The sequence below is a fragment of the Gekko japonicus genome, unplaced genomic scaffold (genome assembly GCF_001447785.1).
Source record: "Gekko japonicus isolate JY-2015 unplaced genomic scaffold, Gekko_japonicus_V1.1 scaffold7, whole genome shotgun sequence".
Classification (NCBI taxonomy): Eukaryota; Metazoa; Chordata; class Lepidosauria; order Squamata; family Gekkonidae; genus Gekko; species Gekko japonicus.
This window is the reverse complement of record NW_015159711.1, coordinates 2,285,608-2,303,504: the sequence shown is the minus strand read 5'-3', so window position 1 is coordinate 2,303,504 and position 17,897 is coordinate 2,285,608. Positions and strand designations below refer to the sequence as shown.

Genomic DNA, 17,897 nt, shown 5'->3' with positions numbered 1-17,897 from the left:
CCTCCCGGCTCTGGTATTCCAAGGAGGTCTCCCATCCAAGTACTTGCCAGAGTTGACCCTGCTTAGCTTTTGAGGTCTGATGAGATCGGGCTTGCCTGGGCTATCCAGGTCAGGGAATGTAGCGTTGAACAAAATTGTTACAATTCTGAAATACTAGATCTGAGCCCACTGGCACCTTTAGAGACCAACAAGATTTTTGGGGTATAAGCTTTCGAGAGTCAGAGCTCGTTTTGTATGACTAATTGCCGCCTCTTGCACAGTTTTCTGGAGAGACATGCCTGTGCAGCTCTTGTTTGCACTGTGGAGGAAATGTTCAGGTACTGATAGGGTTATCTTGGGCTCTTAGTTTGTGGGCATTCTAATGCATATGATAGAAGTTAAATGCTTGCTTTGTGGAGTGCTTCCATGAGTAAGTGAGCTACCTTAAGCCCTTTGGCAGGGTACAATTTTTAAAAAATAAATCAGTGATTGGGAGTGGCTTGATTGATAGATTACGGACAGGATTCCAGAGTCACTTAGCTACTTAGCAAAAAAAAAAGAAAAAAAAAAGAATGGTCTCTGTAGTTTTCTTGATTAGATTTGAATTTTACATAGTTATATTTCACCATGTGTTACTTGCATTTCAAAGTTCCTTAACCTTACTTAAAAAAAATCTACTACATAAATGATCTGCCTAGCATGGAATCTCACAGTGCATCTGAAGAAGCAGGTTCTTTGCCCATGGAAGCTTAAACAGAAATAAAATTGTGTGAACTTTTAAATCTAAGGTGCCACTGGACTCCCATTTGTTGTGTCATTAACAGATTAACACAGTTACCCCTTTGGAATTTATTTATTTATTTATATAAATTTTAACAAACATTAATATCCTGCCTTTTCTCATGGCCTGTGACCACTTACAATAATTACTTAATTTATGTTGGTCCTCATTATGGTTTCATGTTGTACATGGGGGGAATGTGGGGAACTGCTCAGAGGTGGGCAGGGATTTATGAGATTTATGAGCTGCCCCATGTGTTTGGAACCCCCCTCCATTCCCCACTGCCACCGTCTTCCAGTGCTTTCGTCCTCTTCCCCCAAACGTTCCCTCTTTTAGGGATGAGAAAACACAGTTTGCCCTGCAAGTATTACAGCAGCAAGCCTCTTCCACATACTTTGTTCCGACTGACCCTCTCAACAGAGACAGCAGATTGTACTTTCCTGAATATGAAGTGGATCACAGTGGGATTTCAGGGATTAACATGGAGGGATGCCAGCAATCATCTAGCCTAATTGTCTGCCCAGAGGGGGCAGCAATGCCAGTTTGATCCCAGCTAAGTATGCAATGCCTGTTTAATGCAGGCTGCAATCTTGGTGTTGCGTGGTCTCTGCAAGCATAGTGCAGATACCGTAGGGGAAAATAATCTGTGACAAAGCAGGCATTGTCAGCAACATTTGGATTAGTGTGTTGTAGCCAGAGTGTTTGATGTGTTTTCTTAAACACGTTGCACTCGGGAGAGCATAAATCAGCTGGAGAGTGCTTAAGATTCTTGCATTTATAGCTCTTGATAGCCATCCAGGAGGTTGTATTGGCATCTGCGTCTGGAATTCTTTTGTTATCTGCAGTGGCAGGAGAAAGAGGCCCTGCTAGTTTATTGTGGGTTACTTTCCATAACCAGCGGAGGGATCCCTTCTCAAGGGTTCTGGGATGATTCTGATTTGTGGTTCCATCCTCTTAGCATATTCTGTGCAGTCATAGCTGAGAGACTCTGTTTTTGTTCATGTGAAATTTATGGTTTTACCAGATATAGTGGCTGTCTTGTTTTTTTTTAAGCAGGGAAACATTCAGCTGTGCCATTTTAATTCACCTGCAATTGAAAGCGGTTCTGGCAGTTGTGTGGGTCTTACAGAAGTGCAAAATGCCCTCCGGGCCGTTGGAGCATTTAGTGGGACATGACAGAATCCTGTATGAAACAGGGAGAACTTAAGGGGTGCCTTCCTCAGAGATACACCCTACCTGCTCAGTTTATTCAGCCTCTGTGTAATCGGATGAGTCCAGTCATGAAGGAAGGTCTGTGTGTCCCCAGCCATGGCCCTTACACCCATTTTTCTTTCTCTGTCAGAATCACAGTCAGGATTTGCTTCTAGCCAGCATGCTGACACACAGTTTTTCTTGCAGGAAGCCTCCAGTGTGTATCTAAACTGTGGTTTTTGTTTGTATGTTAAACAGGAGACAACCCCTGGAGGCTGGCACTCCCTGCTGGGGAATTGTTGAACACCGTGGGAATGTTCATCCATGACACTCTTGGGGCCTGACATTTAACAGCAGAATGTGAAAAGGTAAAGTGTGGATATCGCAGGGTTTCAGAACCTTTCTGGATTACAGCATGTTTGAGTTACATGACTCAGCTGAGCCAGTCCATCCAGGTTGCTCAATGTCTGTTTTTGCCTCCCCCCCCTTCAGTTCCTTCATTCTTTTATTCACTTCTTATAGCAGTTGCCATTGCCCCAATACTAGCTGTCATGTTTGTAGATTGGGCCAGTGTGTAAGAAGTAGTATGTACTGTATCCTAAAGGAGCATGGCACCTGGGACCAGCAGCCAAAACCTGAGCAACAGGTGTGTGGAGGGGAAAGAATAATTCCATATGCAGTAATAAACATTCAATATGGTTATTAATTACATGAAAAAGTAGTACTATATTGCTTTTCTTCCCATTGGGGTCTCAAAGCAGTTTACAGAATGCAGAAAAATATAATATAGACAAATAAAATAAATATATAGCAAAACTCCCGAGCTGGTCCTCGCTGACTAAGGACCAAGAGCCCAGATTTGTCCTGGGCTTCAGCCCATGCCGAATACTCAAGGCTATGCCTAGGCTAAACACCTGCAACCGCGGAGGAACAGGCTCAGTGCAGATGTTGTTCAGCTGGCTCAAAAGATCTCCCAGTGTTCCTTCACTGTATGCCAAAGCTGTGCTCAGGACATTTTTTTTCGTATTGAAGCATCTCACATTCCCTCTGCCATTTTGTCAGAGTTGTGCCAGCAGCGTCTATGGAGAAGGTAGGTACTTCTTCTCAAAGAACATATACCACACATACTCTTCTTGTCCTCTGATCACTCTCATCAGGTGGATAGGTCTTGACTAGTATTGTCTGAAGTCCCCAGTCCCTCTCATAATGATTTAACATGCATGAGATAAGAGTCCAGTGCAGGCAGCAATTTTGAGGTATGTTTTATTTTACACGAGAGAGGTCTCCCAAGTGAATCACGCCATAGGAAAATGTACACTTTGGCCAGGGTTTTTGCACGGCAGAATGCTTAGGACAGTGGTTAAGCAGACATAGAGGGAGTGTGTGGATGTTTCATACCCTGCTTGTGCATTCTTAGAAGTATCTGGCTTGTCACTTTCCAAAACAGGGTACTGGGCTAATAGGGCCTTTTGGCTTGATCCGTCCACACCCTTGGCTAGTGGCACTGTCTAGATTTGTATGCAGGAGAGTCCAGGTTCAGGCTTTATCTCCAGGTAAAGGCTTTCAAGTAGTAGGTGTTAGGAAGGACTACTTCCATGTGAGACCCTGAGGTCCTGCTGCCAGCCAGAGCACTGGGTTAAATGGACAGCTTTATGTGTTCATTGGTTCATATGGTCATGATCTGTTACTTGAGGAATGCAGCATCAAATGAGCAAAGGTTTTCCTGCGTGTAGTACTTCTTCACCGGAGCTGGTCCACACATTCAGCTGCTAGCTAACAAGCACCGAAGAATCAAGTGATGTAGGCTGCACGTGTGAACCAGGCCTTTAAATTTTGTTTGATTGACTGGAGTGCGTCAGACAATCTTGGCAGCAGCAGATTGCCATTTCCCCCCCCCCCCCCTCTGAAGCCTGGCATCTGATGAGCCATCTCATCCATCTAGCAAAAGGGCTGTAAAACCTTCCTGTCGAATCACGTTTTCTTTAAGCCATTTGGTGGTCAAAATCCCTATGTCCTGTGCTGCTGCTTCGATCACAGCGGTATATCCTTCACCAGAAGCCTTTTCAAGCAGCATTCCCAAGAGGTCCCAGACTCCTCTCTGAGTTCAGAAGGTTTTTACTGCTTTGAGGCCAGGTTGTGGTCTTCTTGAAGGAGGGTGTGGGGAAGACGAAAGGTGGGTGGGCAGAATAACAAAGCCTGTTGAAGTAGAAAGAGAGAAAAACATGCCTTTGGCTGTGGAGGTGAGCAGTGCACAGCATTCCCGATTTCAGTTCACAGTGCTGCCTGGGATTTTCTATTTAAGCACTTAACGTGTAGCTGTGGGAGGTGTTGCGTACAGATAAATGCTCCTTCTCGCTTCTGAGCTGACATTGTCAACTGGCTGGGCTCCAGCAGCTGATCTGCCCTGAAGAAAAGTGGCTTTAAAAAACACAACACACTGTTATATTGGGAAGGGCAAAAGACATGCAGCTAAAGCAGAGAGTCGAAACCCGGTCCTATCACCTTGTCAACCTGAGCCACGACTCGGCTGAATGTGTGCAGACAAAATTGACTGGTGTTAAAAAACAAACAAACAGAAAAGAAAAGAAAACTCAAAAGAGACACCCAGAGAAACCCAGCAAAGTCTCAAGCTTCCAGAAACTGCTCTTGCATTCATCTTACTGTTAAAGTTGCCCCATTTTTACTTGTCAACTGTGCCTACACTCCAGTGAACATGCAGTAGCTAGATAATGGGTACAACTACACACTGGAGCAGTGTGGGAGGGTGGGCTCTGGTCAGTCACAGTTCCCAGGGATGAATGTAGTCTGACCCTCACACTTGATGCATGGCCATGGCCAGGGGTCATTTCATAGAAAAAGAGGTGCAGGAGCTCATTAGCATAACTCATTAGCATAACTTATTTGCATATGCCACAACCCCTGACCTCACTGGAAGCGTGTCAGAAGGCAACACCCGCCGCTCAGGCTCCACTGGACCGTTTTGGGTTGCTAGCTATTGGGGGGGGGGTAACGTGCAGATCTGCCCTCGCAGAGGAGGGAGAGCTTGTGCCTGAATAAAACTTGGTCTTAAAGGCACCACTGGACTGTTTTGGGCCGGGGGGCCGGGGGGGCCTCTGCAACTTACCTGGCTGCTTCTTGCTCTGACTGAGGGCTGCTGGAAGCAGGGGGTGGGGCTTGTTGCATGTGCCTGCCCCCTTGGGCTTTTTACTGCTGGAGCTCCGCTCCTGTGCGCTCCTGCAGGAAATGACCCCTGGCCATGGCTAGCCCAACTGTTAACCTGGATAGCCCTAGATTCAAGTCCAGTAGTACCTTAGAGACCAAAAAGATTTTTGTGGTATACACTTTTTTCCAAAAAAAAATTGTTTGTATTTTTCATATGTGCATGTGTGTGAGTGTGTGCTCACCTGGAAGTCATGGTGACCTCTGGTGAGTCACTGACCCCTACTGGGAGCCTGGAGGATATTCAGAGAGGTGGCTGAATAAAGCCTGCCCCTGCCTCCCAACTGCTGGTATTCCAAGGAGGTCTCCCATCCAAGTACTTGCCAGAGTCGACTCAGCTTCTAGTATCTGATGAGATTGGGCTTGCCTGGTCTATCCAGGTCAGGGCATGGTATACAATTTTGAGAGTCAGAGCTCCCTTCAATTAGACAAAGGGAACTTTGACTCTCAAAAGCTTCTACCCCGAAAATCTTGTTGGTCTCTACGGTGCTACTGGACTTGAATCTAGCCCTTCTCCTGCAGACCAAAACGGCTACCCTCATGAAACTGTGTATAGCCCTGACAGCCAGGAATGGAAATGGGTGTCTTGGATGCTTATGGTCGGGTAGGGAGCCCAAAAGGTTCAGGCCTATGACATAACTAAGTCTAAGCAGGACAAAAAGTGAGGGGCAGAGCTGAGAGGCAGGTCTGGATACACCAGGGTAGGATTTCCACAAGGATGCTTTAACCCTTTTTGAGGGCTTTGTGTGCCCTCAAGGGATTTTACTTTTGCAAAATGTTCTAGGTGCTAAACAAGAGGAGAAGCCTGCTTCCTGACCTCTGTAGTGGGCTGAGTGCCAGTTGAGAAGTCCAGGTGTCTTTTTTGAGGTCTCCATGGCTGCTCTGTACCTGGATTTCTGTGGCTCTGAGTATGTTTGTCTCTGGAACAGCAGCTGTCCTCTGTGCACTCTTCCCACCTGCAGCCTTATTCGCTTAGGTCTTAGCTGCCTTGTACTAAAAGCGATCAGTGTTCCATCTAGACAAGCACTGTCTACCTTGATTGGCAGTAGCTCTTCAGGGTTGTGGGTAACAAGGTCTTCTGCAACAACTTCTGTCTTTTAAGTAGAGATACTGGGAGATGCAATGTATATGTTCTATCACTGAGTTCTGATTCTTCCCCTTGTGCACACAAGTGCTATAATGCACACAGCTAGGGTAGGAAACCAACAAAACGATATGGACACTTCTTAGCATGGAATTATTTACTAAAACTCCTGGTATGCTTGGTAGAAAGCCAGTGTGGTGTAGTGGTTAGGCTAGGATCTGAGAGATCCAGCTTTGAACCCCACTCTGTCATGGAAGCTTACTGAGTGATCTTGGGCTACTCATATACTCTCAGGCTAACCTACTCCAACAGGTTGTTGTGAAGATAAAATGGAGAAGGGAAGACTGTTGTACACCACCTTGGGTTCTTCCTTAGGAAGGAAAGTGGGGTGTAAATGAAGTAAATAAATAAAACCCTGCATGTCCAGATTAATTGATCAGAGCGACTTGCATCCAAGTAAAAATGTACACAAAGATCGGAAAACCCAAAATTCCCAATTAAGCTAATATAAACAGCAGATAGATCACAATGATAGCAAAATAACAGCAGCAGATAAATCACTGCATATCAGTCTGCATCCAGGATCAGATTGACCAAAACCAAGAAAAGCTCAAACCAGCAACCTGAGTAACAAGACTGGCACCGAATATAAAAGATGTCAGTTGACCTTTCGGGGAAGAGTCATCAGTGAATGTGGCTCCACAACCGAAAAGGCCATTTCCCTGATCACCACCCGTTTCACTTCCATTGCCAGAAATACTCCAAGAAGAGCCATGGAATATCAACAAGCCTTTTCTGTCTTTCACATTTAGTGGGTAGTAGTTTCAATTTTGACAGCTGGGTAACATTCAAACACAGCGATAAATTGTGGTTTTATTAATGGTGATCAAACCTTGGTTAGTGGTGGCATCTGAATGCAGATGGCCCAATTAACTTGAGTTTGTCGTTGCACCAAAACTGTATTTCAGACTGAGTTTGATGGCAGCTCTGTTAACCTCAGTTCATACTAATTATGGTTTATCATGACATAGTTTGCTGTGTTGCTGCTTGCCACCTGACTAAGGACATGGGAGTGCAGAGAAAATGTTCTCCCTTCTGGGAGACAGAAAAGAAGCAAACAAACTAATTTGTGTTATTTATATTCGGTAGGCTAACTGTGCACAAACCATGGGTTATTATAATGTTTAAAAGCAGCCTGGGAGACATTACCTGCCATGCACCTTTAGGAGGGTACTTTGCTTATGGTGCATTGAGGGTTGTTGAGCTTTAAATCCACAGTGGGTCCTGAGCCTGGGACTTGAAGGATGTCAAGAGGGGATTCATTGGATTAATCCCACCCAACTCTGATAAAAAGGAAAACTGCAAGGAAACCAGTTAGAACAGCAAGGAAGGCTCTTAGTATCAAGCTGGAGAAGGTACTGTGATTCCCCTCCCCAAGTAGGTTAAAGTTTACTCACTGCAATGAGTAAGAAAGGGACTGCTGCCATCCCCTCTGAGAGATCATCTTCTTCTCTGCCCCCTGCACAGCCTTCCCTTTAAATTGACAGGAGCTGGGGAATGGGGAGTTGATATCTTCTAGTTTAGGCTGGTGGGCAGAAGTTCATGGCTCACAGTAGTGGGTGGTACCTAGAGGTGGTCTTTCTCTTCTCTCTGCTTTCTCATTCTGATGTGTCCTTGTTCATAGACTTCAGCATGGAGTCTTGTAGCCATGGAGTCGAGAAAGGAGTCACGAGTAAAGATTCAAAGAAAACTGGCCGAGAAGGGAGCTGGATCTGTTCCATCCCGAGGTTGTTTTGCAAGGACAGGGTTCCCTTCACTCCCTAGATCTGCTTGAAATGCTCTGTGACTGAGAGTGCTGTTCAGACCAACAACAAAAACTGCTCCTACAGCTCTTGGCAGGAGCCTCTATATGTAATGTAGCCCCCTGTTCCAATGCATTAGCACATTTTATGGCTCCCGCAGGGACCCTAGGTGTGCTGGTTAATTTCTTTCGGCTGCTCTTTATCTGCTAGCTTACTGCTCTTTGGGGGAATTTCCCTTGTGGCACAGAGGTCGCTGGCTGACTCTGAAACCTCCAAGTAGCCAGGTTTTTAAAGTAGTGAGTTTGAAGGCTTCAGTAGGGCAGCATATGATGCAGAGGCAGTTAACCCGGGAGGGAGAACCTGCAATTCAGCAGTAGGAAGGGTGCAGGGGAGTTAACAGAGTAGTTTTAGGCAACTTCCAGTAACTTCACTGGATTGGGTGACCTGCTGCCAGGAGTGTCTGACGTGGATTAAGAGACAAACAAGAAAGGTTAGTTGCCTTCATTCCTTACTCGTGGGCTTCCTGGAGGCATCTGGCTGGCCTCTCTATGGAAACTAAATGTCAAAGAAGTGAGTCCCCTGGGTTTGATCTCTTAGGGCTGCTCTGGTGACTCTCCTTTGGAAAATCTGAATGTTAGTTGGAAAGAACTGTGTTCAAGAAGCATAATTTTCTGCAGGTGATCCAGGTACAGAAGTCATGGAGTTACTCTTTGACCTTTGCGAGATGAGGCTCTAAATCAATGAAAGCTCAGTCAGCAAGTAGATTTTTGTGAGGAAAGAACTGTGTTCAAGAAGCATAATTTTCTGCAGGTGATCCAGGTACAGAAGTCATGGAGTTACTCTTTGACCTTTGCGAGATGAGGCTCTAAATCAATGAAAGCTCAGCCAGCAAGTAGATTTTTGTGAGGATCACCCTGAGAAGAGTCTGGATGGAGGGTGATGGCCTCAGGTAGTAGAGCATGCTCTCTCTCTCCACCTCCCTCCCTCCCTCCCTCTTTCTGAATCCTTGGAGTCTCTTTTGGAGCCTGAATCCTTGGAGACTCTCTTGGAGGAGTCTCGTGTGGAATGTGACTCTTGGAACCAGCCACTTCAAGCTGAGAGGAGCTGTGGCTCCGTGGAAGAGCCTCTGCTTTGCATGCAGAAGGTCTCAGGTTCAATCCCCAGTTATAGGTCCAGGCAGGATGTGATGTGAAAGACCTCATCGTGAGACCCTGGAGACTCACTGCCAGTCTGAGTAGACAATACTGACTTTGATGGACCCCATGGTCTGCTTCAGTATAAGGCAGCTTCATGTGAAAAGCAAGAGGGGAGTGCAGCTCTGGGAGCCCATTGTCTACAGCTCTAAAACTTAGCTAGAGTTCCTCATAATGACCTTTTGTTAACAGTCTCTGCCAGATAACCGCCATCACTGTCTCGCCCCCACTCCCCTTTTGGTCTTTTGTATATTGACTCGAACGGAAGAGGGTGCTTCACTTTGAGGGGAGAGGATAGGGAAGACAGGGCTGAAGGAGAATAAACAAGGAGACCTGTATATGTATGCCAAGAGGCATTTATTAAGTGGATCTTAATTTTTTTTTTTTTAAACAAAAGGGTCCGTGAGCCCCGAGTGAGTAGGGTGTGTGTGCTTTGTCACTCTTTCTGTGGATATGACCAGCACTTAAAAGTGGCCCAGAGTGGAGGTTTTTATTTCTCTTTCTTGCACTGGGCTCTGATCTCCACTTTGTATGTCTTGGGGCCTTGCTGATAAAATGCCCACTGGAGCAAAAGCAGAGCACCTGCTGAGCTGTTGAAATGTATGTTCCTGAATCTCCTTGTCAAAGAGCTGGTGCCAAACCACCAATTTTCACCTTCGCTGGGTGCAAACTGCTGGTCTAGAGCAAACAGCAAAACCTCCTTGAAGTTTTTTTTTGGGGGGGCAGGGCAGCTTGGTGAGAGCATAGCAGGACAGGGTGCAGTCTCTCCTTTGGTTTCCTGTTGGTTTTCCACCTCCGTTTCAAGCCTGCTGTGGTCCCTTTGCTTCCCTCTGTACTCCTCTCTTTGCCTAGGACATTTGCCTAGGACATTCCTCTCTTCTGAGTTTAAATTCCTCTTCCAAATCAATTTCTTTTACACATAGTCTTTTGGGCGGCTATTCTAGGCTCCCCTATTCTGATGAGTAGAAATGCCCTCTGGAATAAGTCTGTTCTACATAGTTTCTGGAATAAAGTGTGCGAGCCTTCCTGGCCTCCTCAGGAAGGACATTCCACAAGATGAGGGTCGCAAGAGATATTGCCCATTTCCAAAGTGACAGCTTCAGAAAGCTTTGTTCAGATGAGCAAAGCTATACTCCTTCACAGCACACAAAAAGTAACATACGGAAGTCTCTATCACAAGATCTGTAGTAGACATGAAACTTAAAAGGATCTTCCCGTTTGGTGTAGTGGTTAAGTGCGTGGACTCTAATCTGGGAGAACCGGGTTTGATTCCCCACTCCTCCACTTGCACCTGGCTGGATGACCTTGGGCAAGCTGTAGTTCTGATAAGAGCTGTCCTTGAAAAAGAGCACTTTGTGTCAGAGTTCTCTCAGCCCCCCCTACCTCACAGGGTGTCTGTTGTGGGGAGGGGAAGGGAAAGGAGTTTGTAAGCCGCTCTGAGACACCTTCGGGTAGTGAAGGGCGGGGTATAAATCCAATCTCTTCTTCTTCATCATCATCTTCAGAGACTGTGTAGCTTTATACCTGAATGCAGGTGGTTATTCATGCCTTGCTTATGGTCTTTTCAGAAGCATCTGGCTGTCCACTGTTGGAAACAGTGTACTAGGGGGATGTTTGCTTTCATCCAATGAGCCTGCTGTCACATTCTTATGCAATCTCTACCCCAAAGAAGAATTCCTGCTGTGAAACAACTTCAAATAGTTTCAGGTGGGTCACTGTGTTGGTCTGAAGCAGCAGAACAAAGTTTTGAGTCCGGTGGAACCTTTGAGACTAACAAAGTTTTATTCAAGGTATGAGCTTTTGTGTGCAAGGCACACTTCTGAAGCTTTTGAAGGGTAGGTGCACACGAAAGCTTATACCTTGAATAAAACTTTGTTGGTCTCAAAGGCACCACTGGACTCGGACTTTGTTCTGCAACTTCAGACAGTAACTTCTCCAAAGGTATCTAGGAACATATGGGCTAGATAACACTCAGACTCTTATCCAAATCTGTCTTCCTCCATCCCGGACTGTATTGACGCAGTAGTCTTTTAGCTGAAATTTAAATTTCCTTTAAAAATTAAAACGCGAAGGTGAGCATCCTCTGCCAACCCGGCGCTTCTCCTGCTTTGACAGCCCTGGGCTGGGTGTGTCCGAGGTATCACTTCAGTCTGAGAAGTCAGCATTGTGCCCCTGAGCAGAACCATGACCTCACTGCAGTTTGAAATGCATACAGGGACGTCAGCTGACTAAGCAGTCTGCACCTTTCAGCTGTGGAAGAGGATTGTGCAAGGTGCATAGAAGTTATTAGGTTTTGTGCCTCGTGGTGCTTTCCTTTAAAACTCTACTTTCACTAGACTTCATAATTGGAGTCTATTGATTTTTGCTTTTTGTGTCCCCCCCCCCCTCCATGTTTTCCCACAACACTGCAATTGTTCAGGTGACTGCTCGTTTGGAACGACTGAATTGCCTGTTGCTAGGACATTATGTGATTTAGATTGTTGCCCTGTGAAGCTTGTATAAACTTAATAGGCTGCATTACTTCTCAGTCCCTGGAATGTTGCTTTTGGTGTGTGGCATACAGATAAGGAAATGGGTGTCACTGCCCTCTACTGGATAGAAGTGGATTTTATCTGTGGAGACTCATGCCTAGTTGCACTGCATGAGCACAGAATCTAGCAAGTTTCTAGACCTCAGGAATACTTAACCAGGTTTGGAAATGTCTGGGACATGCCTGGTGAGATATCTGTAATCTGGTGGGGTATGACTATGTCCCGTCCTCAAGACCAGAAGAAGCCCAGGAAATGCCTCTAGCAGGGACTGCAGAGCTCAGGCCTGTTCCTGGTAATATTTATGGCTGAACTTGTCATTAGACAAACTCCCCTGACTTCCTTAGATTATGCCTTGCAGGGGACAGCACTTCTGAAGCGGGGATTGATAATGGTTTCCCCTCCTAGTGGTTTCCTAGTGGTAGATAGATCTGCTGCTGTTCAAAATCTGTGGAGGCAAAGGAAGATGGACGTTGTGAGGGGAACTGTAAAGATGTGTTTGTTGTGAAGCAAAGAATGCATGTTTGGGGGTCAAGCAGGACTGGTCATTTTTAAAAATAGGATTTTGGGGAAAGTCGGCAGAGTTTTGCAACCATGCTTAACTCTGAATCTTGATCTGACCGTAATGAGTGCAGTTCTCCCCCCCCCCCCCCCCCCCAGGAAAGCTGCTGTTCTCTAGAGCTGAGCCTTCAGTGGAACCAGATTCACCAGTACCAAAACTATTGGATGTGGCAGACCGTGATGGTGATCTTTTGGGATGCGTGTTGTTCTCGCCTTGCAGAGAACATAGTGAGAATTGGCTTGAGCTATATAGTACTAAAGAAGCCAAACTGTACTTAAAAATATATATTTACAACTCATCACATTCTGGTAATGACAGTCCAAGACAGCTCTGAGAAATGTAACATGCAACTGAATGTGGTCTCGCTGTTTTACTTTGCTGGTTTGATACAGTGCCAGAATGTGGGTTGGCCTTACGGTTATGCCTTAGCATTGGCGAGTCTCTTGTCAACTGGGCTAGGGAGCAGCCCCAAATTCAGCAGGCAAGAATGCCAAAATCGGGCCCTCAGGCCCTTGTGCTCGGGGTTCCCCTAATTTTGTCTAGCCTTAGTAGCAAGCCAAAATGTGTGCTTGCGTTCCTTGGGCAGAAGGGCAAGAGTCTTACGTGTGATACTTTTGCTGACCTTTGAAAGAACTCTCTGAGCACCTTTTTGTGGTCTAGCTTGACTGTGAAGGCAAAAGCTCCCAGGGACTCATCCCCATCTCATGGCCACTGGAGGAGCTGTGGCTTAGCAGCAGTGCATCTGCTTTGCATGTGGAAGGGCCCAAGTTTAATATCTGGCATCTCCAATTAAAGGATCAGGTAGAAGGTGATGTGGAAGGACTCTGCCTGGGAACCCAGAGAGCTGCTGCCAGTCAGAGCAGGCAATACAGCCTTGATAGACCAGTGGTCTGACTCATCGTAAGGCAGCTTTGTGTGTTTCTCTCTCAGTTCTCAGAGGCAGAACAAGCAGCAAGACTTCTCAAGGATCCCCTGCCCTTCTCTGAAGCCTGGAGAAGAGTGAGAGCGCTCCTTGGTATCCCTCTGCTTTCCAAGCCTTTCAAAGTCTCAAATCAGGGGGTTTCATCAGTGGCAAGTACCTTTGTGGACCCTTGTTAACTCTGCAACCCGAGCGGGCCAGAAATTATGGCTTCCTGTAACTCTTGTGGGGCCATCTACTACAGCAGAGCCAGGTGTGTTTGGGGTGATTAGCAGGATGCCCTTTTTGCAAAGGGGCCATGGCTAGATCATTAAAAGCATTTCAGGAAGGAGCACTTGCATGCCTGTTGTGAGACCCTGGAGAGCAGCTGCAAGTCAGAGTAGATGCTCCTAGGCTAAGATGGACCATTAGTCTGACTTGGTGTGGCAGCTCATTAAATGTTTGTATCACATCACTCCTGCTGACAATGGTCATTTGAGGCATCTTACATAAAACTGCTCCAGCATTGTCCCCTTAAAACCAGCGTGTAGTTCCTTTTATGGAAAGGGGTAGACTGTGAAGCATGCTAGCAAGGTCATGCTCAAGATCCTACAAGCTGGCTTCAACAGTACATGGACAGAGAATTGCCAGAAGTACGAGCTGGGTTTCGAAGAGGTAGAGAACTAGAGATCAAATTGCCAACATTTGCTGGATTATGGAGAAAGCAAGGGAGTACCAGAAAAACATCTACTTCTGCTTCATTGACAACGCTAAAACATTTGATTGTGTGGATCACAACAAACTATGGTAAGTCCTTAAAGAGACGGGAGTACCAGACCACCTCACATGTCTCTTGAGAAACCTGTATAAGGGTCAAGAAGTGACAGTTAGAACCGGATATGGAACAACTGATTGATTTAGCATAGGAAAAGGAGTATGACAAGGATGTATATTGTCACCCTGCTTATTTAATTTATATGTGAAATGCCAGCCTAGATGAATCACAAGCTGGAATTAAGATTGCTGGGGGAAACATCAACAATCTCAGATATGCAGACCATACTACTGTAATGGCAGAAAGTGAAGAGGACCTAAAGAGCCTCTTGCTCAGAGTGAAAGAGGACAGCGCAAAAGTTGGCTTGAAACTCAACATAAAAAAATTGAAGTTCATGGCATCCGGCCTCATCACTCCTTGGCAAATAGAAGGGGAAGTCGGGGAAGCAGTGACAGACTTCACATTCCTGGAATCCAAGATCACTGCAGACAGTGACTGCAGCCATGAAATTAAAAGACGCCTGCTCCTTGGGAGGAAAGCTATGGCAAGCCTAGACAGCATAATAAAAAGTAGAGACATCACCCTGCCAACAAAAGTTCACATGGTCAAAGCAATGGTATTCCCAGTAGTCATGTATGGCTGCGAGAGTTGGACCATAAGGAAGGCCGAATGCCGAAAAATAAATGCTTTCAAATTATGGTGCTGGAGAAGACTCTTGAAAATCCCTTGGACTGCAAGGAGATCAAATCAGTCAGTCCTAAAAAAAATCAACCCTGACTGTTCCCTGGAAGGCCAGATACTGAAACTGAAGCTCAGATACTTTGGCCACCAAATGAGAAGGGAGCACTCACTGGAGAAGACCCTGATGCTGGGAAAGATTGAAGGTAAAAGAAGACGGGGACGGCAAAGGATGAGATGGTTAGACAGTGTCATCGATGCAACGAACATGAAATTAAGCAAACTCCGGAGGACAGTGGAAGACAGGAAGGCCTGGCTTGATGTGGTCCATGGGATCACGAAGAGTCGGACTCGACTGTGCAACTGAACATCAACAACAGACTAAGGAGAGGGGGAAAGAACTGTTACTGGCAGCAAATCCTGGAGAATAGGAAAGGTCTTTTTTATTTGCTTTTCATAAGTGAGGAGGAGAAGAAATGTGTATCTAGAGAGACAAAGTTCCCTCTGGTGTTTGTACTGACACACAGTGGTCTATTCAGTGTGTGGGATCTCAGAGCTGAGGAGCAAAAACTGGAGAGGAATTCACCTCAACAGCTTGAAAATTCTTTGAGAGAACTACTGTCAGTGGCCATGAAGATGAGAAGGTCTTTCTGGATTTCCTGTGGTCCTTAGAATGTGATCTCTTACATAAGTTTCTGTAGACTTGGGAATTTGTCTCCCCTTTAACTGAAGCAGAACTTCCAGTGAAGCAGTACATTGGCCCCTGTAGCCATGGGTATTGTGGGACAAAGACCCCCAAATACAGGATCATCTTGCTTGTTCAGTAGAAAAGAGTAAGAATCCAGCAGCACCTTAAAGACATGAGCTTTCATGAGTCACTGCTCACTTATTCAGATACCAGTCTGAAGAAGTGAGCAGTGACTCACAAAAGCTCATACCCTACCACAATTTTTTTTAGTCTTTAAGGTGCTGCTGGACTCTTAGTCCTTCCTATTGCTACAGACAGACTAACACAGCTACCCATCCTGATTTGGTTTGAAGCGTTTGTGATTGCCCTTCTGCCGTACCTTCTCTGAAACAGAGACTGACCACAGTTCTCCCACTGAGGCGGAGGACATCTGAATGGGGTTATTCCCACCGTGCCAATAGGGAGGCAGGAAGAAGTTTTTTCCCCTTCCTGTTGGCGCCTTCGGAATAGCCCCTCCTCAGTTCTGTTCCTGCCTCACTAGGGAGTAGCAGCACTTTCTTAACTAGCTATAGCTCACTTTCAAATTGGAGCCTTTTTTCTTTTTCTCCTTTCACTTTCCCTTCTACTACTAGCCTGTTTTAATCTCCTAACCTGTTTTCCTCTTTCTCTGCTCCTTTTCTCTCCCTTCTTTGCCCGATCTTGAGGCGAAGAGTCCTTTCAGCGGATTGCCGCCAAGAAAGTCTGCGGCGCAACAATGGTGACTGGAGGACTTCCCGAGAGCTTCTCCTCGGGCGACGAGGGAGAAGCGCTGGCCGAGACTTCGGCAGCGCAGGACGCCAGCGGGCCCGATCAGCCTTCGCGGCTTGATCGTGCGCCTACAACGGAGGCTGCGGCAGCGGCGGCGCGTAGCGCCAAGAAGCGCCGCTTGCAGCCTGATACAAATGAGCACGCCTTTCTCTTACCACGTCCCAGGACGGGTGGCGGCCATTTTGAGGACCCGGCCTCGGGCCTTGGTTCCTCGGCAGGGGCTGATCCGGACCTGGCTGGGAGCGATAGACAGCGGTCCCTTCTCTCCTCAGCGCACGAAGGGTCACCTCAGGAAGACGTACAGCCCGGTAAGCCCCCGAACAGTGCGGTGCTGATAGACCCATCGGAACTAATGGAGTTTATTAGACAATCAATCCAAGTGGAGGTTGCCAAAACTAACAAGCCCCAGAAGGCAGGGCTACAGGAGGTTCACTTCCCAAGTGTTCCCAAATCAGGCCCCTCTACGTGGCCCACTAAGGCAGCTAAAAAGGCAGCATATCCTCCCCCTGGGAAGCCCTTAGAGGAGCAGTGGGGGGGTGATACTGACTCCAATGCCTCATCCATTGAGGAAAGGGAGGAGGGAGAATTTTTATCAGAAGACGAGATTGAGGACCTGAAATTGCCAGAGCAGTCTAGCAGATTTTTCAAAATAGAGGATTACCAGTACCTACTGACCAAGGCAGTCAAGGCCCTGGAGCTTCATGACATTCCAGCGTCAGAGTACCAAAAAGCTGCCAGGGCTAAGATCAGATCAAAATCTGGTGGCAATAGGGAGTTTTTTCCACCAGAAGAGCATTCAGAAAAGGTTTTCCCTTTCCCTGAATATTTTGAACGACAGTTAAGATCAGGATGGGATAAACCTGTGGTGAATAGGCAGTTTCCCTCATTTACTAAAAAGCTTTATGCTGTACCTAACTATGCAAATGAGCTTTTGCAGGTCTCCCCAGTCGACGCACCTGTGGCAGCACTGCAGACGGCAGGGTTGGTGTCTGAAGACGGCTTCGGTAATCTGAGGGAAGCCGCTGACAAAAAACTGGAAGCAACTCTGCGCAGAATACATGAATCATTCGCCATGATGGTGAGAGCGGCCTCTACGGCTTCCATCGCGGCAAGGGCCTCCATTGTCTGGCTACGCAAGTTACTTCAGCTCATACCTGAAGACAGCAGACCCCTGGTGGAAGGAATCTCTCGCACGCTGAAATCAGACTCCTTCACGGCAGACGCGACACTAGACATTATTTCCTTTGCCTCAAAGGGCTTGGCGTCTACGGCGGTCGCCAGAAGAATCCTTTGGCTACGGGCGTGGCAGGCGGATGCCCTATCCAAGTCGATCGTCACCGCTTACCCTTTTCAAGGAGACCGTCTGTTCGGGGAAGCTCTTGACAGTATTCTGGTCGAGACCAGAGACAAAAAGAAGGCCATGCCTCGGTCCTTGAGGAATTCCGACAGACGTACTTCGCAGCCCTTTCGGTCCCATCACACCTTACCGCGGTTTCGCCAAGACTTCAAAGGTTCTAATTGGGAGAGCAACAAACAGACCAACAGACGCGGTTCCTTTAACCCCCGCTTCCAAAGATCCCACTTCGGCAGAAGCAGCAGGGGAGCAAGAGACACAAAACCAAAACAAAATTGACTATATAGACTTGCCGGTGGGAGCACGACTTCTACATTTTGCCAAAAATTGGAAAGACTCAAAGGCGGACGTCTGGGCA

General features: G+C 46.7%; 1 protein-coding gene across 2 annotated transcripts in view; it reads left to right on the top strand.

Annotated features, from left to right (window-relative positions):
• EXTL3 (exostosin-like glycosyltransferase 3) overlaps positions 1-17,897 on the top strand; it is a 194,720-nt gene that overhangs the window by 116,879 nt on the left and 59,944 nt on the right. For both annotated transcript variants that reach the window (XM_015406536.1, XM_015406612.1), the window contains exon 3: positions 2,210-2,319. The gene's annotated coding sequence lies outside the window, so the exon portion shown is untranslated. The remainder of the gene's footprint in view (positions 1-2,209; positions 2,320-17,897) is intronic.